The following is a 21,901-nucleotide window of genomic DNA, read 5'->3' on the forward strand; positions in this document are numbered from 1 at the left end:
ACTCGGGAAACGTGCGGGTAGGTGCGTGTGGAGCGGGACCGTTCGCTCAGCGCTGCGCGTTGGGCAATCGCGTGGTCCCTGCCCGGACAAGAAGGCCGATTCCCTTTGCCGAAGGGGTCGGGGTGCCGGGAAGCTGCGCTGCGGCTCGTCCCGCAGCTGCGGAGGCTTTGCCAGATGAGCCGAGCCTGGCTGCTCGGTTTGCTTTGTGAAACTGTGGAGGCCTGGGGATTTGGGAGGAGTCGACAGCCGCGGTGGTTCTGCGGGCCTGGAGCCGGATCCTGCTCCTTGTTGAGGTCCCTCTTCCCCCCCCCCGCAGACCCCGCGCTGGGGTGCGGGTCACCCGCTCCCCGGGCTCTCGCGGACTCTGGAGCTCTGGTTCTCCCACCCAAACTCCCGTGAAGTTTTCCGAAGCGGAGGCTGAGCTGGTTTGCACGGAGCCGGCTCCCATGCCACGTTGTCCGGCCATGGTGGCGGGGGCACTGGAGCCCCCGGGCCCCCGCGTCGTGGCTCTGGTCGATGGCCGCGTGCCGGGACCGGGGGGGGTCCGTCGCTGGGATGAGGGCGGTAGGGGATCCTGTTTCTTTCTCAATCCCAGTTTTTGCAAATAACCCGCGGGAGCGGTGCTGGCTTGGAGGGGATCGAGGCCGACTTGCGCCTGGCTCGGGAAGGGCCGTGGGAAGCGGCCGCGTTGCCCTGCCGGAGCGGCCGGCGCTGGGCTGTTGCGCTAGGCCCGAGAAACTCTTATTTTTCTCCGACACCGCGGTGATATTTCTGGCTAGAAAAGCTCCGGGAGCCGGCGAGCTTTGCCGACAGCGTGGCCCTCAACTGGAGCCCGTCCTCGTGCCGCCGTGCCCGGCGCATCCCGGCTCAGCGTGCGGGCAGCCCCGCTCCGCTCCCGGCAGCCAGCGCTGGGGCTTGCGGGCTGCTGGGGGCCAGGCCAACTCTTCTCTTCTTTTTTGTTTTCCTCCCCTTTATACCTTGGTGCTTTTGCCTCAGTTTCTGCAGGTTGCGTGGAGTTAGGCCCCCTCTTCGCAGCCCCTCTTGCCAGCAAATGCAATCGAAGCAGCGAGCTTTAAAATAAAGGGTTGAAACCTGCAGGCTGTAAAAAAAAAAAAGGAGAAAAAAAAAAAAAAAAAGTCCTGTTCCGCTTTGCCCCAAAGCCCTGCTCTTTGTTAGCTCGGGATTACTTTCCCTTCGCAGATGTGTTAGAAAAAGCCCCGCGCGTTCGGCGTTTCACGGCCCCTCGCGCGCGGCGGCGGCTCGGCACTGCTGGGTCCCTCTCTGCCCGGCCGCGCCGGCGAGCGCCCGGGTTCGACGCTTGTTTTCAGAATGGAGCTAAAGCCTTTAAAAATAACATCGCTAAGTGGAATTTTCCAGCAGACACAAGGGGAAAACGTCGTGCGTTGGGCTGTTTGGCCTTGATAGTGTCGCTGAAAAGGATGAAAATATTTTTCTGTCCGCTTTTCCTCTGGGCAGCTTGCTGCTGTTCTTAGCCCCAGCGCGTTTGCCACCGGCAGGTTTCTGGTTGTTCTGGGGTAAGAAATAGCTTTGGTGTTGAAGGGGCCCTGATTAAACATCTGAGATAAAGAGCAATTTCCTAACGTTTTTAAGAGAGTCAAGAATATCTTAGTCTTTACTTAAAATGGCATTTAGTTTCCACAGTGTTGTACTCTGGGCTGGGGAAAAAGTTTCCTTTTGGTCTCTAGGTGTGTGTTTGAAGGCCAGAAATGAAATTGTTGCTATATTTGTATTGCGAAAACCTCTGGGGAGGATGTGTGTCTTTAAGGAAAAAAAAAAAAAAAGTGCTTTCACTGGATAAAAGGTTATAATTTTCCCGAGCCGACGCTTTGGACAAGTTCAGGCTCAATCAGCTCTGCTTCGAGCGCGCTTTCCTGGGATGTGTGCAGAGCCTCTTTCAAGGGGTCTTGGCGAACCAATATGGTTTTAATTTTATTCCATCATGTCTGAAGGGGGCTTTTTGGAAACTGCGCTCTGCGTTTGCGGGCGGGGGGGGCCCAAGTGTGGTTTCGATGATTTAATCAGCCCTTTTGCTACTTAGCAGTTAGCGCTGGGTTGCTGGTTGGGGTCTGCTATTGTGAAACAACCCGGAGTCGCGCAGAAAGTTCTGACTAAATCTGTTGTGAAATCCCCTGGCTATAATTTTGGAGAAATATTGACCCTGGTGGGCTCCTGTGCCGCACGTTAAAAGGAAGCATTCCTAATAAAATATGGTTTGGAAAATTCATTTCAGACTGGAATTCGCCTCTCCAGAAAGCGTTTTAATAAGGAGGTGGGGGAAATGGGACACATCATCCATGCAGCTTTTAAGAATCGGTCATTTCAGCTCTGCTTTTCTCTGCTTCCCTCGTATAAATTTTACTCGGATCTGCTCGCTCGCTAGCTCTGCGGGGCTATAGAGCAACTTTCTGAAAACAAAATAAATGCATTAAAAATTGGGGGTGGGGAGAGGGGAAAACCAGGCGCAGACAAAAGTCTAATCCTTTGTGGTATTTTTATTCTGTCTTTAATGACATTACGGTGTCCTATTGAATTCTGCGAGCATTGAGTTTGAAGCCTGGTGTCTCTTTGCTTTTTTTAATGCCTTTTACGAGGGACAAAGTGCTTGCGGGAAAGCTGTTTTCGACGGGAATCGCTGGCCTGGAGCTCTGCATCAGTGGGCTAACACTTGTCGGAGCAGATGTAATTTAATTACCGTACTAGTGGGTGCGCGAGGCGCTCCGCGGTATAAGGGCTTGGGAAATATTGAGAACGTGCTGCTTATTTTTAATTAAAAGAGGCGTTTGGCTCGCTGGGCCCTTGGAGAGGCGCTGCTCCGCCGGAGCGGTCCCGGCCGGCGGGGGCTCGGGGCGTCCAGATGGCAGCGTAACCGATCTCATGGCGCGCGTGCACCTCTGCCCGCCGTATCCGAGCGGCTTTTCCTAATCTCCCGAGCCTGGTTTGGATTAAGCAAGCCCGGACGGTCTGGAGCGGGGTTCATGTTTCCCTCTGCAAGGAGGAGCCGTTCCCGGCGGGAAGGGCCCCGCGTGCCTCCGGGAGAGCCGGTTTTCCGGGGCGTCCCGTCGGGAAGCGCCGGGCCTCGCCGAGCACGCTGCCCGGCCGGCAGCACCGCAGCTCCTGGAACGTCTTCGGGAATGGTTGCATTAACGTAAATTAAAAAAGAAAAAACAAAGTGAGGGCGAAGCCGCGGCTGTGGCAGTAGCGGGGTAAATACCGCTGGATTCTATAAAACAGATTTAACTGCTTCCTTTAAAAACAAGCGAGCGCTGCGACGGGGTGGCTGATTGATTGTAAAAGGAGCTGGAGCTTTCCACGCGGCGCAGCAGCTGCCGCGGCTCCCGGAGCCGTGTCGGGAAAGGCGGCCGAATTGGGGCTTTTGTGCCGTTTTGAACCATTACGGCCTGGCGGGAGGGTGGCGGGTCGCCCGCTCCCGCGATCCTCTGCGGCGGCGGTGGCTTTGGTTCGGGGTGATTCCTCCTACCCGGAGTGGCCCCCGGGCCGTTCCCGCGGGCAGGGACCGGTGCTCGGCGCTGCACGTCCTGGCGACGGGTCCTGGCCCCTCGCACGGGCACGTTGCAGCCGGCCGCGCGTCTGCCGAGGTTTCGGTGCCGGCTCCGAGTCCCGGGAGCCGGCAGCTCTCCCTGGCGGCGCCCCCGGGCTGGATATAGCCGCGTTCAGGTGTCGGCGGCGAGGCCCCGCACGGAGCAGCTGCGCTTCAGAAATGCCGGCTATTTTTAACCCCGGCCGCGCTGCTCGGGAATAACCTCCTGGCAGCGGGGGGAGGCTGTGCCGAGCCCCCTCCCGGGCTCCCGGCCGGACCTGCTGTGGGATGGGGAGGTGGGAAGGACTCGCTCCTCGACGCCTCTCCGCCAGCGGATGCTCCGGCCCCGTCGCGCCGTGTGCTCCTGCTCCCTTCCCGCAGGGAAACGTGGGCGCAGGGGTGGGCTCGCACCCCCCGCCCTGGCGAGGATGCGCAGCCCTCGTGCAAGGGCCCGGCACCGCGGCGCTGCTCCGCTCCCGTCACGCAGCGGCCCCCGGGTAGGTGCTTCAGAAAGAGCAAAACGGGGTATTTTCGCTGCTTTCCAGCTATAAATGCACCCACACTGTTAATATCCATCCCTGGATGCTGCTTTCTGCGAGGCGGCCGTGCTGGCGGTTGGGCCACATTAGTTGCAAGCCGAGGACTTGGCGTTTTATTCTCTCTGCTGCTGGGTTCGGTGTTTTGACGGGCTTGTAAGAGGCGGGCGCACGGATGCGGGAGCGTGCACGCAGATGCAGGAGCGTGCGCGTGCACAGGGGAACATGCGTGCATGCAAGAGGCGAGGCGTGCACACAGGGGAGCGTGCATGCAGATGCAGGAGCGTGCATGCAGACGGGGGAGCGTGCATGCATGCAAGTGCGAGGTGCCCCAGCGGCTGGGGCAGGCGGTCGTGGGTGCCAGGGCGGCTGTACACGGTGGCAGCGGTGCTGCAGTCGTGCAGCTGAATGCGAGGGGGAGGCCGCTGCCCCCCAGGGACTTCCAGCCCTTTTCCTGCCAGGGTTTCGGGGGGGCGCGTTGCGGCTGCGGGAAGGCGTTCCCGGGTGGTGTATGGGGAGGCTCTGCAGGGAATATCCCGAGCCGCTCTGCTAAGAGGCCACTTGAGCAGGGGACGTGGCTGACGCGTCCCAGGCCTCCCTCGGCCTTGAAAGAGCTGGAGCTCGCCTTTGAGTCTGAGGATTTATGGCCCTTTTAGGCCTCTCCAATAAAAGCAAGGCTCCCTCCGCAGACGGAGCCCACCGTCTCCCTCCTCCAGGCTCGTTATCCCGGGGATTTGTGCCGCTTTCTCGCGCGCCCTCGCGCTGCTGCCGCTTCCCGCAGATGTAGGGCCGGGTGTCCTGCGGTGCTGCCACCCCCCTGTTCCCCCCCCCCCCCCGGTGGCCTCGGCGTGGGGACAGCTGAGCTGGCGGTGGCTTCCCGTGGGGACGGCTGCCGGCGGGGCCTGGTGCTCGCTGCCGCGAGGCTGCAGCCTGCAAGGCGAGGAGCGGCGGTGCGAATTTTCTCGCTGCCCCCGAAGAACAAACGTGTTGGAATTAGGCAGCAGGTTACGTTTCCCCGATGCTGAGCAGCAAATATGTTTTAAATTTGGCAGCAGGCAGCAGAGAGCGGGTGGGAGAAATTTTCCAGGTATTGCATTACACTTTTTTCCCTGGAAGGGGTCTGCGTTGGTGCCGGGGATTACAGGGGGGCGGGCGAGAGGGGGGCAGCCGGGGCGGCAGGGAGCCGCTTTGCCCATTTCCTCCTGTTTGCACAGGCTGGCAGCAGCCCCCGGGGTGACGTGGGTGACGGCGGGGGTTAATTTGGGGCTTCCTCGCTCCGGGCGCAATGGGCGGTTTCCACCCGGTGCGGGGCAGCGCCCGGTCCCTCTGGCTCGCCGGGTGCTGCGATTTATCCTAATCTCCGGCTCTGATGTATTTAATAAACGCTTCATGCAAGAGCGAACCTGGAATTCACTCCGAGCACGGAGCTGGGGTTTGGCCAATTAGTCAATTATTTTAGAATAAGAATTAAAAAAAAAAAAAAAAAAAAAAAAGAAAAAGCCTCCCATGCTGTGGGAGGGGATGATGTGGCCAAGGCCTCGGCGAGCAGCCCTTCCCTTGGGGCAGCGCTGGATGCGGACTGGAGTCCCGGGCAGGTTGTGGTCTGGACCGCACATGTGGGCAGCCGGGGGGTTGCTTGGGGGGGCTGGATGGTGCTTTGGGAGAAGCTCTTGCGGGGAGATTTGGTCTCCCAAATTGGGGAGCAGCAGGGCCTGGCCGGGATGCCGTGTCGGGAAGCAGTTTGGAGGTGCAAAGAGCTGGAGCTGGTGGGATTTCCCCTTCAGCTGTGCTTGCTTTTAAGCCCGCGTTATTCTCGTTTTGCTTGGACTCCGTGGAGATGGCGCTGGGCTGTGCTGCCGCGTGGGAAAGGCAGGGGAAGGATGCAAACCCAGTACGCACGCTAGCCTGCTGGCTTTACATCTTCATTTCCCCCCCCCCCCCCCCCCGGATGAACTAGGGACGCAGGGGCTGCTCCTCCGTGGTTTTTGCAGAGCCCGGCTGCTGCCGGGGCGGGGGGCGGCGCGGGGGCCACGTGCCGCCGCAGCTCCGGGTGGCGGGAGGCCGAGCGCCTCGGCGCGCTTTTGATCTCCGTCCAGGCTCGGTTCGTGATGGGAGCTGCTTCCCTAATTACCCTTTTTATGCCGCGCTGTTTTGGTTGTTTGTGCTTATCCAATATCTCTCAGGGGAAAAAAAAAAACCGTCCTGCCAGGGCGTGTGCCGGGCGGGGAGGGGAGCATTGCACAGGAATCCTGGAGCACCCTTCGCGTCGCCCCGGGTGCTCCCACCCACGGCAGGCCGCTTCGTCCGCTCTCCCGCTCTCGTAACGCCCAGGGCTGGCACGAGGCTCCCCGGGGTTTCTGCTTCTGCTCCTGCTGTCTGGCCGAGGCGAGTCCCTTTCCCTCGTCCTTAGTCTTCCTTTTCCCTGTGGAGGTGCATGGATTCCCTATGGAGGTGCGTGGTCTATGCCGTGGCGCTTCCAAGAGTTAATCCCCGCCTGCAAAGCACTCAAGGTCCATGGGTCATAAGACATGCAAGAAAGCACTGACGTTGCAGCTCTGTACCGGTGCACAGATGGAGAAAAGAAATTTCTAAATTTCTTTTAAAAAACGCTGTTTTTCCTTAAGGCACCTCGCTGCCGGCGTGCACCCAGCTCGCGTCCTGCGTGCTCCAGACCTCGCAGGAGACACCTCACCCCGCAGCTGCCTCCTCCGTAGCCTCTGCCACCTACTTTTTGTTGGGGGAAGGGGGAGAGAGTCACTTTCCTAGTTTATTAAAGATAAAGAGATTTGTTGATAGTACAAATGGTTTCCTTACACGAGTATTAAGAGAGGGTGACAGATACAAAAGTAGTGGGATAATTGCTTCCAGCTGCTCGCTGCCGTCCCGCCTCGCCTGGCCACCGCTGCCGCGTGTGTTCCCAGCGCCGGCGAGGAAACCTCGTGAGTCAGCCTTGAAAGCACGGCCGGCTTCGGGGGTTTTAAACAACTTGAGACAAGGTGGCTCTTGATTTCACTGTCTTTTGGAGACCAGAGTGTGTCCGAAAGGCTGGGGCGTTGCTCTGCGCGCGTGGGAGCAGGGCGCCTCGCGCTGCGGCTGAGACTCTGAGCTGGGGCTCCGTGAAAAACGTCGAGCGCTGCGGGACCCGTGATGAAATCCAGAATTGGCAGCGCTTTCCCCATTGTCTTCTGCAGGCCGGCCCCCGAAATCCGGAGCGAAGGATCCTGCCTGTTCTTTCCCGGCTTCCCCGGAGCGCTCGCTGCCCTGGGATGTTTGCACGGTGCAGCGCTGTTTTTGGCATCTGGGCTCCCTTGTCCAGAGCATCAGTTCTAGCGATAGTATTAATGATTATTTATTGGTTCTTAATGCCGAGTAATGTAAACATCTGGCTAATGCAGTGCAAGCGTTACGAGCGCAGTCGAGCACGGGCTTATCTGCGGGTGTTTAGCACATGGGTCCCTAAACACTTCATGAATTAGTCGAAGAAGGTGGCCATTGCCCTTAAGGATGGTGGCTGGTTTTGGTAAACTTTCCTCAAGGTAGAGATTCGTGAGCTGTTTCACTGCTGACCTTCTGGTTAACTCTTGCTTTGCAGCAGTGAGAAAATGAGCGGAAGGCGAGTGGTGATGGGGTGGTGATGGGGTGGTTGTCTGATGTTCTCAGCCCAGCCAGGGCCCTGCTAGGAGAACGTCCCCTGTTTTGCAGAGGGACATGGTCCTGGCCTGCATTGTTACCGAGCTTTGCTCCCTTTTTCCCCTTGCTTGGCGAGTAAGAGCCTCAATTCATAAGCCCAGTTTTAACCTGATAGTTCTGACCTTGATTTACCCTGGCAATATACCTACTGATGCGATTTTTTTCGAGGTAGCTGCTATAGAGGAAGTCCAGCCCCATGGTAAAGGCACTGGAGGAGAAAAGGGAGCAAAATGGCTTGCCATGGCGGTGCTTGCTGATGGACGTAGGTTTTACTTCTCTGCAATCTCCCTTGCTTTTAGGCCTAGACAAAGCGTGGTGGGAAGGAGAAAGGAAAATGCAAACGGGAAAAATGTCCTGGTCCTCTGGTTTCCGTAGCGCCTCTGAAGGTGAGAGTTGAGTCACTTTGCCGTGTACAAGCTCAGCAATTTCATATCGTCCCCGGAGAGTTGCCGAAGTCACGCAGGGAGAAATAATGCTCGGGGTTAAAAATAGACACTCGACAATAGGAAGGAAGGACTGAAAAAGCTCCGCGTTAGGGGAAGTGGACAGGAGACTGGTGACAAGCATCTGGATTACGCTGTACTGCTAGAGCTTAACTTTAATGATTTAGACCTGAATTAAACCTAATTTGCACTTGTCATCGTCTGGAGTGGATTTCAGTTCTCGGGTCTGATGTTGATCAACACGGGAGAACTGCCCCGTTTTTAAGGGTCTTGCAAAAGTTTGCTTTCTCCGCTGGTCCCCTGTTGCTAGTTAATGCTGTGCTCTGCGTCGTGCAGGATACGTCCTCGCAGGAACCTGGGCCCGGAGAGGAAAGAGATTCATTAAATCCTAATTGTTCGAGGAGGGCAGGTGGGAAACAGCTTCCCCTGCCAAACGGCGGAGGAAAATATGGCGCAGGGAGAAAACGTCGCAGCCTCTCCAGCGTGCTTTTAGCATGGTCTGGGGAGGGAGGGATTCAAATCGAATAAGGTCCACCTGGGCTTTTCCTCTCCAGATGTGTTTCGCAGTGGTGCCTGCGCCGGACGAGCCGTTTGTCGGATGTTTTGTTGCTGGGGGAGTCGGTTTGGGGGCTGCCCCACGGGATGGCACGGCCGGCGGCGGTGGCCTCTCCCTGGGCAGCGTGGCCGTGTCCCGCAGCGGCTGCGGGAGGAGCAGGCGCGGTGAGCGGCCCTGCACGAGATGCAGGACTTGATGCCGACCCCCTCGCTTGAGGCTTTTCTGCAAGCTCAGTAAAACCATCTGCCTTAAAACCCACCAGAGCCTGCCCAGAAAGCCGGAGCGGCAGCGCGGACCGCAGCGCTCGGTCCCCGTGGCAGGGACGCGGCCAGCATCGTCCTTCCAGGGGCCACCGCCGGGCAGTGGCGGCCCCCCTCTCCCCCAGGCTTAGCCGGGGGGGGTGGGAGGAAGAAAGACGAGGACTCTTGCTGGAGAAAACCCAGGAGTGATTCCGGCTCCTTGATTAGTTCGGAGCTTTATTCTTTAAGCTCTGTTTCTTTAACTTTGGCAGCTTTCTTGGCCCTCTGCGCTGCGCGAGATGCCACAAGCGCCGCGCGAACAATAGTGCTCCGAGGTGGGGAAGGAGGGTGGAAAGAGATGAAAGAGGAAAAGTAAAATTGAAGCATGTCTGGAAGTGCATTTTGATGTAAATGGGACTTTTTGATGGACTTTGAGAGACACCGGCAGAAAGGGCACTGGCCCCCTTCACTGTGGAGAGCTCCCAGGGCTCTCCGCTGCGCTCCGGCTCTTTCATGCCACGCGGAAAAGGGCGCTTTTTCATCGGTGAAGCGGGCTGTTTTGTTGGGCGCACCTCAGACGGCCGAGTGCCGCGACCGGCAGCTCCGACCGCTTCGATGCCGGCGGTAATGGGATCAGAGCCGGTCGCGGCGCTCGCAATGCGGAGCCGGCGCTGGGGCCTCACCCGGGAAAGGTGCGGGCAACCCCTGGCCACCCGCCCTCCTCCTCCTCCTCCTCCTCCTCCTCCTCCTCCTCCCCACGAGGGCTTGCCGGCAGCGCGGCAGATGTCTTAAATTTAAGACTTGGTTTGGAGAAGTGTTTTGTTTTATTTTTTTTCCTTTTTTCTATTGCGAAAGAGAAAGGGCAAAGGTGCCGAGATGGTTTAACAAACTTGACTTTCCTCCCCGGAGGCCGCCGTTCGAGGCAGATGAGCCCACGAGAGCAGACCGGCTCTCCAGCCAGCCGCCGCGTTACGGGTGTCACCGACGGGGTGGTTGTGGCTCTGCCCCTGACTCTCTCTCCGGTGTCGCCTGTCCAGGAGCTCGGCCTCAGCTGGTTCCTTTCTCCAGGCTTAAACTCTGTCCTTGACCCCCGTTTCGGTGGTGCGATGCCCGCTCCGTGCGCTGGCTGGTTCCGCAGGTCCTGCGGGCTTCGGCTCCAGGCTCCTTCCTTTTGGGACCTCGTGGCTCGTGGTGGGTGTGTTGACCAAGCAGCTTGTTTTGTTTTATTTTTGTTTTTTTGAACACTAACACACGCATGCACAACGCTTCCTTTTCAGGCCGGGCTCTTCAGCTGGTGGCCCTCAGGGACGAGGAGAGGGGTCAGACCTGGGCAGAGCCCACACCCTCTTAAGCCAGCTGAAGTAGCACAGTGTTTATCCTGTCTTACCCCTTTTTAAAGAAAATGGATGAAGAGCCTTGTTCAAAGTATTGAAATCGTCATTAAATCTCTGGGAAACACAGCCTGCTTTGAACCCAAGCAGGCAAAGCATGGGCAGCCGGGAGCGTAGACCTGCATCTTGGCCTTGCTCCTCTGAACAGCTCCTGCAAACCTCTCCCCTGTTTGAAGAGGATTCAGTTTTAAACTGCCGTCATTCCTTTGATCTCCTGTGATCCCAACCCTTGTCCTTGGCACTGTCTCAACAGCTCTCAAGTGTTTTTGGAGATGTGGTGTTGCCATGAGTCATTCTTCCTTTCTGCTCTTTTTTTTCCCCTTTTCTTTCCCCCAACAGACCCCTTATTAAAAGGAAGCATGTTCATCCGGTAAATAAGAGCAAAATAAAAACAGTGTTCATAGTTTAAAAGGCATCTCCATCACAGTTGTCATTACTGTTTGAGAAAAGGCAGAGGTCAGGGAGAGAGGAGAGAAGCAGGTCAGGATGGAGGAGCATCTCTGGAGGTGCAGCGGGCTGTGAGATGAGCATCGTTGCTGGAGGGAGGAAGCAGCAGGTCAAGGAACTGGGCCTGTGGGTGAAGCTGGCCCAGGCCTGGCTTTGCAGAGGATTTGGGGTGCTGGCACGGCGTTGCGGTGGTCCTTCTTGCTCCTTCCCCTTGCTGCTCTGGGAGGTCGATGCGGGAGGCAGCGGACTCCTCTGAGCTTTGCCTCCGCCGCTGTTGCCGAGAGCCAGGGATGGTGGTTGGTCTCCCGGCACCTTTCCACGTGTTCACGTGCTTCTGCTCGGCAGCTGCTGACCTTGTGAAGACGAGAGGAGGAAAATTAGGGCAGAGGAGCTCCCTGGGAGAGAAATTTGACAGGCTGGGGTGGGGGAGAGATGAGAAACCAGGAAGGTCAGGCAATTTGAGTGTCCGTGTTTCTGCACTGTCTAGAGCAATCATTAACTAAAGCGAGGACTGACCTGTCATTCCCTATATATCTTGTCGGTGAGCCGTTAGTGCTCCGCTCGTGCTTATTCCTCGTATCTCCCAAATGCCCGGCGGACTCAGGACTGCGTTTTGCGGCTGTGCTTTAATGAAGCTGTTCTGACGGCAGCTCCCAGTCCGAGGCAGTCTAATGTTCTGCTTCTTCATCATGTAGCTGTGATGTTGTATGTGGTGATGCTGCTGATTTTGGGGTCTATTGCTGCCCTGTGCTCCCAAGCGCTGCTCGGCGAGCAGGCGATTTTGCACAGCTTTCCCGGGAGAGTCCTCTGCGACACGGAGGAGCAGAAGTTTGTGCTGCTGCTCTGTGGCTTGTTGCAGCTTCCTGACTCCGCATTGCTGTTGTGTGATGTGCTTGTTTTTCCTTGTCACAGGACTTTCCCTTCTTATTACACTGAAACGCTTGAACGTTTTCCACCAGATGATTATAGTTAGGCTCCGATCTTTCCTTTGGTTACTGCCAGCTCCCAGCTTCTGTCAAACTGCGTTTTTCTTCCCTGTTCGCACGATGCGGGCGCTGCTTCCACCTTTCTTAAGTTGTTGTCGTTGCACAACGAGTTGTCGACAGTCAGAAAATTTACTGCTAGTATAAAACCATCAGAAAATGAACTGTTCCTAACAGTTGCTAAAATATCACAAGGCAATTGCGGGCAAACTTGTTTCTTTTCTCTGACGTAACATCTGAGTCAGTCTTTTAATCTCTAATCTAGGTTTATGGTCATCTTTATTGAAATGCTGGGCTCTGTAAAAAGTTGACATGTATGACCATCATAAAACAGGAGTTATAGGAATCCAAAATTGCCTTGATAGTCCAAGTGTCTGCAGGAAGCACTTTTAAAATTTGTAATCAGGATTTATTGGTCTTTGTGGCTGGAACTGTCAGTAGAAAATAAAATAATCAGTCCAGGGTGGATTTTTTTTTTTTATTGGGATTTGACTCCTGTTCCACATATTTTTAAATCACTTCATGTCCTGCCTACATGCCTAATCCCTTTTTTAGCTTGGGGGGCTCCGGGTGACGGGAGGTGGGGGAATTCCATCTGGAAGACTTAATCCGTGTCCTGCTTCCTGGCTCCGCATCGTTGGCAGCGGCAGCAGGTTGCGGAGCGCCCTTCCATGACGGCACGCTTTCCTTCCTTTCCGTGCGTTCGGGAGATGGAGCGTGTTTTCCCTGGTTGACTGTGCCTCCGTGTTTTTCCTGCGCGCGTCCATGGCAGCACAACCGCTGCGGAGGGCTGAAGACCTTGGGGACACGGAACAATGCAGGAGACCGTGCAGGATCCAGGATCTCCCTCCTGATGCAGGGTACCCGCATCCTGTAAATGATGGTGCCAAGTGTTTTTTTTAGGGATTTATGTAACCCACAATGTGTATGTTTGACATGCATCCTTCTCAGGCCGGTAGGAAAAGGGAACAGCAGAGACTTCTTGCGTCCGCTGTGCTCTTCAGCCCTCGCGCTTGCCCCGAGATGGACTTGTACGTGTGGTTCTCCCACGACAAGCTGCCCTGGAGACCTGTCGTGCGGGTCTCAGTCCCCTGCGTTCTGGGCCGGTTGCTTTTCTGGTTCTGAGGATGAAAAGCCGGGGAGCACCTGGGGGCTCTCCAGCTGCCTCTGAGTGGAGAGGTCCTTGGCGTTGCCAGCCGGCGGCTGGCGGCTTTGTTTGGCTTTGAGAGGGTGCTTCAGCGCGCTTGGCTCCGTGATGGGCTGGAGAGACGCAAGGGCTCTTCCAAACAGCTGCGCAGAAATGGAGACTACAAGGACGTTTATCACTCAAAACGATTAGATTTCATCCAGGTACAACAGTACCGAGACCAGCACGTGAGGCCAGCGTGCATTTTTCTAAAGACAGCCAATCTCTGTTCCAGAGCCCCAAGAAATGGAGAAAATGCAGCTTTTTCTGGGTGGCTTGCTCAGCGTTTAGCTGCCCTCGCGTATGACTTCTTTAAAAATATGAATGTGTCTGAGGTCAGGCTGCATCCTCTGGCTCTAGCTGCTACTTTTCTGCACTATATTAAAGGAAACTCCAGTGCCCCCCAGGTTGCTCTTGGGAAGGTGCTTCGTTGTTAAATCTCTTTCATTCTTTTTGACAAGGTAAATTGACTAAACCTCTTCCTACTTTTTCCCAATCTTGGAATAATTCCTATACCTTGCACTCATTCACTCTCGTTTTCGAGCAGCCCCTTGCCTGTGCACACACAGGCTCAGGAGCATGTCCTGTACCCTGGTTTCTAGAGGTAACACTTGGCTCTGAGCATCTTCCTGGGCTGACCCCAGTTTTTCAGCGTTCAGGTCCCCAATTGCCTTGTCCCCCTCTCTGTTCATGCTTCTGCTACCCTTCATGTTGTGTGGAGACAGGATTTTGTTCGGAGTGTAGTGTGCTGGAGTCTGCACGTCTATGCATTTACCTTTATCAACTAAACATGTAATTTCATCACAGACGGATGTCAGGTTTGTCAAACAAATCTATTCTTTGTAGAGACATGTGGGCTGGAGTTAATTGGCATGCGCAGAAATCTGTTTTAAAGGGTTTACCTGAGACTAAGCATGCTTCTGAAATTTTTTTCGAGTTAAAATTTGGAGTGGAAGTTGATGATCTTTCTTAAGGCTGTAACTTTGCTCTAAAACTTATTTCTAAAATAAATGGGTGTAATATGTTTGCTGATGAAGATTTAAATAATGTCTGCTGACATTATTTAAAAATAAAGTGACTGCTGACTTGAGTGAATTCACTGTCAGGCACCTGGAACAGGAATATGGAGTGATTAAACTGTTTTTTGACAACGTTAGGCTCTGCTGAGGGCACAAGAAGGATGTTTTTATATGGGTTTATTCTGCTTAATTCAGTTCAACTAATTCATTCCAAGCTGAGAAACTGTGAGTTGAAACAAATAGAAACAAGTAATGTGTTTCTATCTGTCTTGTCTGCAACTAAAAATTAGACACAAAGATGACTAGTTTTGAAGAACATTAGCTAGAAATAGTTTGTCCAATTTGTTAAATATGGCTATTTCCTTTTTGTTTAATGAATATCTTCCATAATGGAAAAGCTTTTTGTTAAACTTTCTTATATTATCATCACACTTATCATGCAGGGTGACTTCTAAAAGGACTTTTAAAAATGCCAGTTTTTATCCAGGTCTTAAAATTGAAATTCATTTTTTATCCAAAAGCAGGATAGAAATGACTCTACTAAAATTAGATTAATCCTAATAAGAACGTCAGTTATCACTTCTGAATACATTAAAATATTTTTTGAAATTTTCCATGCCTCTTTAGCTGTAATTGCTAGTGTAATTTCTTACACAGACATAGCGTGTCCTCAAGGTTGACAGAAATGTTTAATGTAATGTTAACGCTGTGGTAGGTTCTAAATTAGTGTGTTGCAGTTGTTACAAACGTCTTCAACTTTCTCCTTAAGTCAAAAAAGAAAAGGCCCTCATGCAAAACAAGATTAAAATGCACTTAGATTGGTGTCCGGTACCTCGTTTAATCTGACGGAGGTGGTGGCACTGGGGACAGCCCCGTGAGCTCTCCACCAGGTTCTGGACGCAGTTTGGTGTTCCAGCTTCTGCTAACATGACCGTGGCCAAAGAGCCGCTCGGCTGCTGCTCCTCGGTGCTGACTCTCCAGGCCTTCGGACCTGCTGGGATTGGTTTTTCTGGGTGTATATTTGACTTTTGCTTGTTTTTGCTGAAAGGCTGAGAAATGGTGCGGGGCGCGCTGGTTGACCCTGGAAAGCCAGGCAGTGGTGGCACAGCTTGGATCTGTTTGGGGCAAGGGGATTTTCCGGGGCCTGACTTTCCGTCCAAGCACCGGCTTGGAGTCTGAAGAGCGCGTTTTGGCCGGCTGTCTTGGCCTCTTCGTAGAGTGAACTTCCAGCCCCGGATCTCCGAGGATCCGTCCGGCGGGGTTACGTGCGGGTTAGCTTAGGCGGTGGCTGAGCGCCGGTGCCCTCGCGAGCTCCGAGGCGTTTCCTTGGGGGGAGCTCTGTTTGGGACCCCCGCTTCAAGGCTTTGCTTGCGGGAATCTCACGTCGAGGGTCTGGAGATGGGGACCCCCGGCTCGCTTGCCCTGGGGGAGGCTGGGGAATGCGGTTCCCTTTCGCTGCCGACTTCTATACGGATCTGGAGTAATTGGATGCAAATTGGAACTGTTGGAGGCTGCGAGTCCTTCAAAAGGGCCTTTCATGAGCTGCGAGAGGGAGCCTGAAAGGGGGAGGAAGGCTGCAGATCCCAGGGGGGAGGAGACGGTGGTTCGGGGTGCCGTCACTGCACAATCCGAGGCTTCGCGTGGAGCAGGAGCGGTCCCGTTCTGGGCCACATCCCGAAGAGCTGGAGAACAAAACTTTGGGTGGTTCTTCAACAACAGCTCTGCGCTCGCTTGTTTTTTCAAGGCACAGTAAATACAACTCAGTTCCTGATGAGTGTCCCGAGACGCTTGCTGCCTTTGCGCGTGCGTGTGTGTGTGCAGATGTTGGTAGCAAGGTGGGCTTTGATCTTTGTTTGCTTTCAGAGCTCCCGTTGCTCTAAGTGCTCGAGATCCTTGTTCAGCATTTTGGGGTATGTTTGAAGCGCTCTTGAGGAAGCGTGCAACCGAGCGTGCCGCCGACCCGCGAGCCCCCGCTGTCGCGTGTGTCCCTGCGGCGTCCTGGGGGTGACGTGGTGGCCAGAGTGGACCGGTTCCCGCGGTGGGGCCGGTTCCCGCGTTGGGGACAGCCTGGGGCCACCGCGGGAGCTGCGCTGCGATGGCAACGGTGCTGCTTTGGGCAGGATGGCCGGTCCCGCAGCCGGAGGAGCCGTCTGTGCTCCTCGGTGGATGGTTGGAAGAGGCCCTGGTTGTGCCGCGCAGGCCAGGACGGCTTCCCGGCATTGCGCAGCTCTCGGCGCGGGCGCATCCCTGCCGCTGCCACCTTCGAGAAGCCGTGTCTGGCCCTGGCTGTGGGACTTCCCAAAGAGCTCCACTTGTTTTTCCTTGTTACCTTCTCCCGTCTTGAGTCTTTGCTCTTCCTGGCTGACGGACTATCTTGTCCCCAACCGCGGTGGGGGACTGAGGGTGCTGACCCACGGCGAGCTGCTTCGCGGGTGCTGGGGGTATGGGATGGGATGTCTCCTAGGTTAGCCGTGGGGCCGGGCCGTGGTTCCCGGGGAAGCGGAGGGGAATGCTGGCAGGCCGTAACCAGGAGAAGAGCTGTCCTGGAGCGTGAGGACACGCACATCCTCTCTCTCACACCCTCTCTTCTGCCCTCTCCCCTTAAAGCAAATAGCAAAAGGCTCTGCCAAAGAGAACCGGTGGCTTTTGACTCCTTTGCTATTTGCCCAGCAAGGCGGAGGAGAGGCCAGCCAGCGGGGTGAGATTTATGGTCCTACCCAGTGTGTCTGGACTGATACAGCCCTTTTTTTGGACAGTAAAACTGTTAAAAGCCCTCCTCAGACTGGTCTCGGACATGAGATGACACAAACTGACCCTAATGGTGCCAGGAATCTTGCTCAGCCGTTGTGATTTGATAGAAATAATCACTTACGGCAAGGCTGAGGCCAGCAGACTCCTCTTGCTTCTGCGGTCACAAATCCTGCCTTAAAGAAAGACCGGCTCGTCTGCAGTCTGGCCTGTTATTGAGGTGGAAGCAAGTACGTGGAGCTTCTAATGACATGTCTAGAGCTGATTTTTGTGGTGTCGGCCTTGCTAAAGAAAGGGTTGCTCCTGGGTTTGGGTGAGCTTTCTTTAGCCTGTTTTTAAAAATCCCTTTTGATGATACGCTCTTTTGTTAGCGAGGGAGGAATTCTTGTTGCAGCAGCTTTGGTCTCGCTACCTGTGCCTCTGCAAGCGGAGCGGTTTGATGCTGAGCTCTTTTGGTCGACCCATTTTGATCGGCGGAAAGCCAAGGCTTAGTTTAGCTGAAATTTGTACTGGGGTGGTTTTTTGGGTAGAGGCGCATGGGGCGGCGGGAGGGAACAGTCTGCTCCCTACTGTGGCTGTTGGAAAGGACCTGGGGTTTCGTGATGAGAAGGGCCTGAGCAGTGAATGCTTCCAGGGTTTGGTCTGGCCAGACGGTGCAATTGCAGGTTTGCAGTTTTAGCACCGTAGAGAGCCCACGGAAAGCGAAGTTCTGGGATGGTCACCTTGTTACTGGTTAAAATAATCCCCAGAGAGTCAGGGCACTGAAACGGGAGAAGTGATTTCTCTATTTAAGCACTGTAGAGCTTGGGAAGCTATTCATATGTTAACGTGAGGGCACTTCCTGCGGGCCTGGGCACAATGGTCTGCCCTGAATGCACCCGCTCCCGCAGAGGAGGGTGCGGAGAAGGGCCCTGCGCGCTCCCTCCCTCCCGGCACGCCGTTCTCCGGGACTCTTCCCTTGGAGATGGGCAGAGAGGACAGAGGAGCGCGAGTCCCGAAAGCTTCGGGTCTGGCAAGTCTGCGGCTCATGCGAAATTAATGGACTTTCTTGTTCCTCTCTTGTTGCTCATATTCCCAAAAGGAGGTTGTACATTTTATTAAAGTTCAGCCGTATATGTATCTAGCCTAAAAATAAAAGCAAGAGCCAGATCTTTTTCAGGAAGAGGAGTTTAACAGTGACGCTGTGGTGTATTGCTGGCTCCTCTCTTGGCCTCCCTTGCCGTGTGAAGTGATGCTTGCTGCTCCGCGCGTCCCTTAGCTGGGGACGGGCTGGGGGGCGGCCGGTGGGTTCACAGCCGGTTCCCGTGGGGAACCCTTCATGCAGGTCTTTCTCTTTGCTGCAGGTTGTGGACACGCAGTAAATTGGGGCTTTTACATCCAAATGGGACCCCTAAAACGTAATGAAGGAACGCGGGCAATGCTAGGAAGAGATTTTAGGGAGGAAGAGGCAGTTTTCCTCCCTGCGGAGTGACTTTCAGGAGGATGACACAAAGCGGAGGCTGGATTTATGCTTTCTTGTGGGACTTGCTGGCCAGTCTGTGGTGATCTCTTGCATATTTTGGGTGTGTGAGAAAAGAATGGGAAAAAAAACCCTTTTGAGCTCTTGTGAGTCATCTCTAGCTCTTTCTGCTAAACCAATCCAACTCAGCCTGTGTTGTGGGGCCGAAAGTCCTGGATGGCCAAGTGCAGTATAAGGATTATAGGGCTGATTCAGAGGTTAAGAATATTGTGTGACCTGGTTACTCGGGCAGTTGTTATATGGCCGTAGTGGACGGTCGTTATGGTTATTGTATGCATGCATTTCGTTGTAATGGGGTGGTTAAGAAAGGCTTAATAAGTTATAATGCAGGCTCCAGTCGAGCCAGTTCCCGGTAATGACAGGAGGGCTCAGCGAGACGGTGATTTACAGCTGCCTGGGAAGATGTTCCTTCCAGATTTAGCCCAAATTACAAAACTTGTTTTGCCGCATCTGGGAGTCGAGAGATCAAAAGGGCTGCGGAGTTAGTCACCGGGCAGGAGGGGAGCGACGGTCGGGACGCCGTTCCTGACGAGCAGGCTGGCAGCCACCACCGGAGGGTCTGACGAAACCCGCGGGACCTGTCGGTGCAGGGGAAGAGCATCGAGTCACGGAGATGTGGGTAACCATTTGCAGGGTTTTCTCCTCTTCGTGCCTGGTTCCTAATGCTGAGGTGAATCTTCCAAACCGCAGCATTGCTTCCCCACGCCAGGTCCTGGTTGCGGTTGTCCCGGGGCCTGCTCGCGAGCGTGGTTGGCACATGGGTCACCCAGGCCCAGCCCTGGCCGGGAATCCCGAGAATCTCTCCCGGGGGAGATGGAGGCACAAGCCCTGACGCACCGAGGGTGGTTCCCTGGGCGAGGTGGGACGAGGAGGAGGACAAGGCTGCTCTGCCGGGAGCTGCTCTGGCACCCGGGCCACCGCCGCAGCCCTCGCCATGGTGGCACCCCGGACGTTGTCCTGCTCTCCCATGGGTGGTCTCATGGACTTACAGTGGGAAGGGGTTTCCCGGGAACCTCGCCGAGGCGGGAGGCCCCGTGGCTGCTGCTCGGCAGGGTGCAAGTGGGTTTGGTGTTTGTGCCTCTGCGCGTTGGTGGAAGCCCTCATAAAAAAATTAAGTTAGACGAGTGGCTGCTCCGCTGCTGCCGAGGCGGCCGCGCGGTCGGGAGCGGGAGCTGAGTCACCGGAGCCCCTCCCGTGCTGCCGGGCATGCCGGAGCGGTTCCCAGCGCTCGGGATGCGCCGCGTTCCCGGCGCCAGGCCGTGCCGAGCCGGAGCCAGGGGGGCTGCGGCGCGGCGGTGCCCGGCGCTGGGGGACGGAGCCCCGCGGAGCAAACGGGCTCCTCTTGCCCGAAGCGACTAACCACGGTGTAACCCCATCTCCCCGCCCGTTTGTTTGCAGTTCTTAATTTTTCAGGCGGAATTTGCAGCGGGCGGGGGGAGCAGGGCTCTTCGGGAGATCGGATGACCGAACGCCGCGCTCGGCGTCGGATCTGGGGCCCTGGGGCGGCAGCAGGGCTCTGCTCCAGCCGCTTCCCCGCCGGGGCCAGCGGGGCCGCGTCGAGGGCGCGATGTGCCTCCGCTCCGCTCCCCTCCGCTCGCCGGGGATTCATCTGCATTACAATGAGCGGGCTTGGCTGGGAGGTCCCGCTCTTGGGTTCCTCCGGCGCGTTGGTGCCGCTGCCATCTTCCCTTCCAAGTGGGCGCGCAGCCGCTGCCGCGTCCCATGCCAAAGTAATTCTTTGCTTTGGAACCGGGAAGCGAAATCTCCTCCGTCTCCTTTCTGAGAGGTCGGAGAAGAAGTGGGAACCCCGCTGATCAAACCTTGTTCCCTTTTAACCTGTCCCCCCCCCGCCCTTCCCCATCCTGCAGATGAATGGAGAAGGAGCGGGGCCGCAGCCAGAGCCCAGGCGCGGGCGTTCCTGGTCCTCCCCCAAACCCGAAGCAAAATAGAAAAACAAACGGAGCCGAGCGGGGAACCTGATCCGCTTCCGTCGGATCATTTCATGTCTGCAGCATCCAGGCGCTGGGTTTTCGGTTCATGCCGTTTCTGATGAATTCTAGCTTTTGAAATGCCTGGTGGTGAGCGGGGTTTGGCTGCTGGACGTTTTTTCTGGCCGGGCTCCTGCAAGAAGAGCCTCGAGTGCTGGGGGGGGGCAGGAAGCCCCCTGGCCCGGCGTGAGCTCTGCCCGTATCGGGTTCTGCGGGCCGGGCCGGTGGGGCTTGCCGGGGGGCAGGGACCGCTCCTCGACCAGGTGGTCTCCTCCAGCCCTGAAGCTCCAAAAGAGCCTCTCCATGCTCTGCTTCTCACTGCTTTCTGGTTTGCTTGGACGTGTTTTGGGGGTGTCTCTGCTCTCCTGTGCTCTGGCTCGAATCCCACCCGTTTCCCCCTTGCTGCGGGGAGCGCTCTTAAGCGAGGCCGTGAGCATACAGCTGTTGACCGCTGTAAAAGCACCGATGGAGAAACCCGATGGGGGGGTGCGGGATGGGGGCGGCCGGCCGCACGCCGGAGGAGGAGGTGGGTGCCGGCTCCCCCCGGGGCTCCCCGGCTCTGCGAGCGGCCGGGGCCCCGCGGCCGCCCGCGCCTCATTGTCTCACTTCTGCCTGCGTCCCCGCGCCAATTAAGGAGCCGCGTCGCCATTCAGGGCCCGTATGGTTTTGTTCGGTTGTCCGTCAGCTCTCGTCGAGCGCCGTCCCCTCCCCCTCCCCCCCGCCAAAAACAAAACCTCTTACAAACCCCGCTTTGAATCGCCTCTTACCTCACTCGCAGCATGGGGGCCCCATTGATGGCGGGGGCCGGGGGGGCCGGGGCCGCTCCCCGCCGCTCCTTTGTGGGGCGGCCCGGCAGCCCCGGTGCCAGCTCACGTGCTGCGCCGGGCGCGCACCGCCGCTGCGTGACAGCCTTAATTAGATAGCTCGGGTTGTCTTTATTTCTTTAAGGGGAGAAAATATGGCTTTTTTTTTTTTTTTTTTTTTTGGCAAAATCCTTCCTTTTGCTCCTGTCACGGAGTTGCTTGTTGTGCCGCAAAAACAATGAGTTTCCAGGGGCGCGTGTTTGCGTGCGTGCGCGTCCCCCTCGGGTTCAGCGGCGGCTGCAGCTGGAACGCGTCTCGCTGCCCCGGTGGAGCAGAATCCTGGGCAGAGCCGGGATGGGAGCGGGGGTCTCCCGGCCCCTCCGCTGGTGCCCGGAGCCGTGCGGGGATGGGGGTCAGGCCGCCGCGCTTGCTTGCGAGGGAAGGGGATTTTGCGCCCCGGGCCTGCGTCGGTGCAGTCTCCGTGCGAGAGCCCGCGGTCCCGCCGGAGCTGCTCTTTAGCAGTTGCTGAAAACGCTGCAGGTGGCAGTAGCAGCCTGCGCGAGTGATCTGGCCCCAATTAAATCTCCTCCAAACCGCCTGAATTGTCCGCTTCCCCCCCCCCCCCCCGAGTTCAGACTAATGTTATTTGTTTATATGGTTCACGATGCAACGTCCTTTGGACAGTTTAATACATGGGCTGCTGCATGGTGATGGGAATAACAAGCCTGTTTTAGGCTTTTTTCTTTTTTTTTTTCTTTTTTTCTTTTTTTTTTTTTTTTTAACATCAGAGACTG

The 21,901-nt window shown here is 56.1% G+C and overlaps 1 protein-coding gene across 1 annotated transcript in view; it reads left to right on the plus strand.

Moving 5' to 3' along the window:
• Nucleotides 1–21,901, plus strand: part of EFNB1 (ephrin B1) — a 70,258-nt gene that overhangs the window by 2,750 nt on the left and 45,607 nt on the right. The gene's annotated exons all lie outside the window — the stretch shown is intronic.

The sequence above is a fragment of the Dromaius novaehollandiae genome, chromosome 11 (genome assembly GCF_036370855.1).
Source record: "Dromaius novaehollandiae isolate bDroNov1 chromosome 11, bDroNov1.hap1, whole genome shotgun sequence".
Classification (NCBI taxonomy): domain Eukaryota; kingdom Metazoa; phylum Chordata; class Aves; order Casuariiformes; family Dromaiidae; genus Dromaius; species Dromaius novaehollandiae.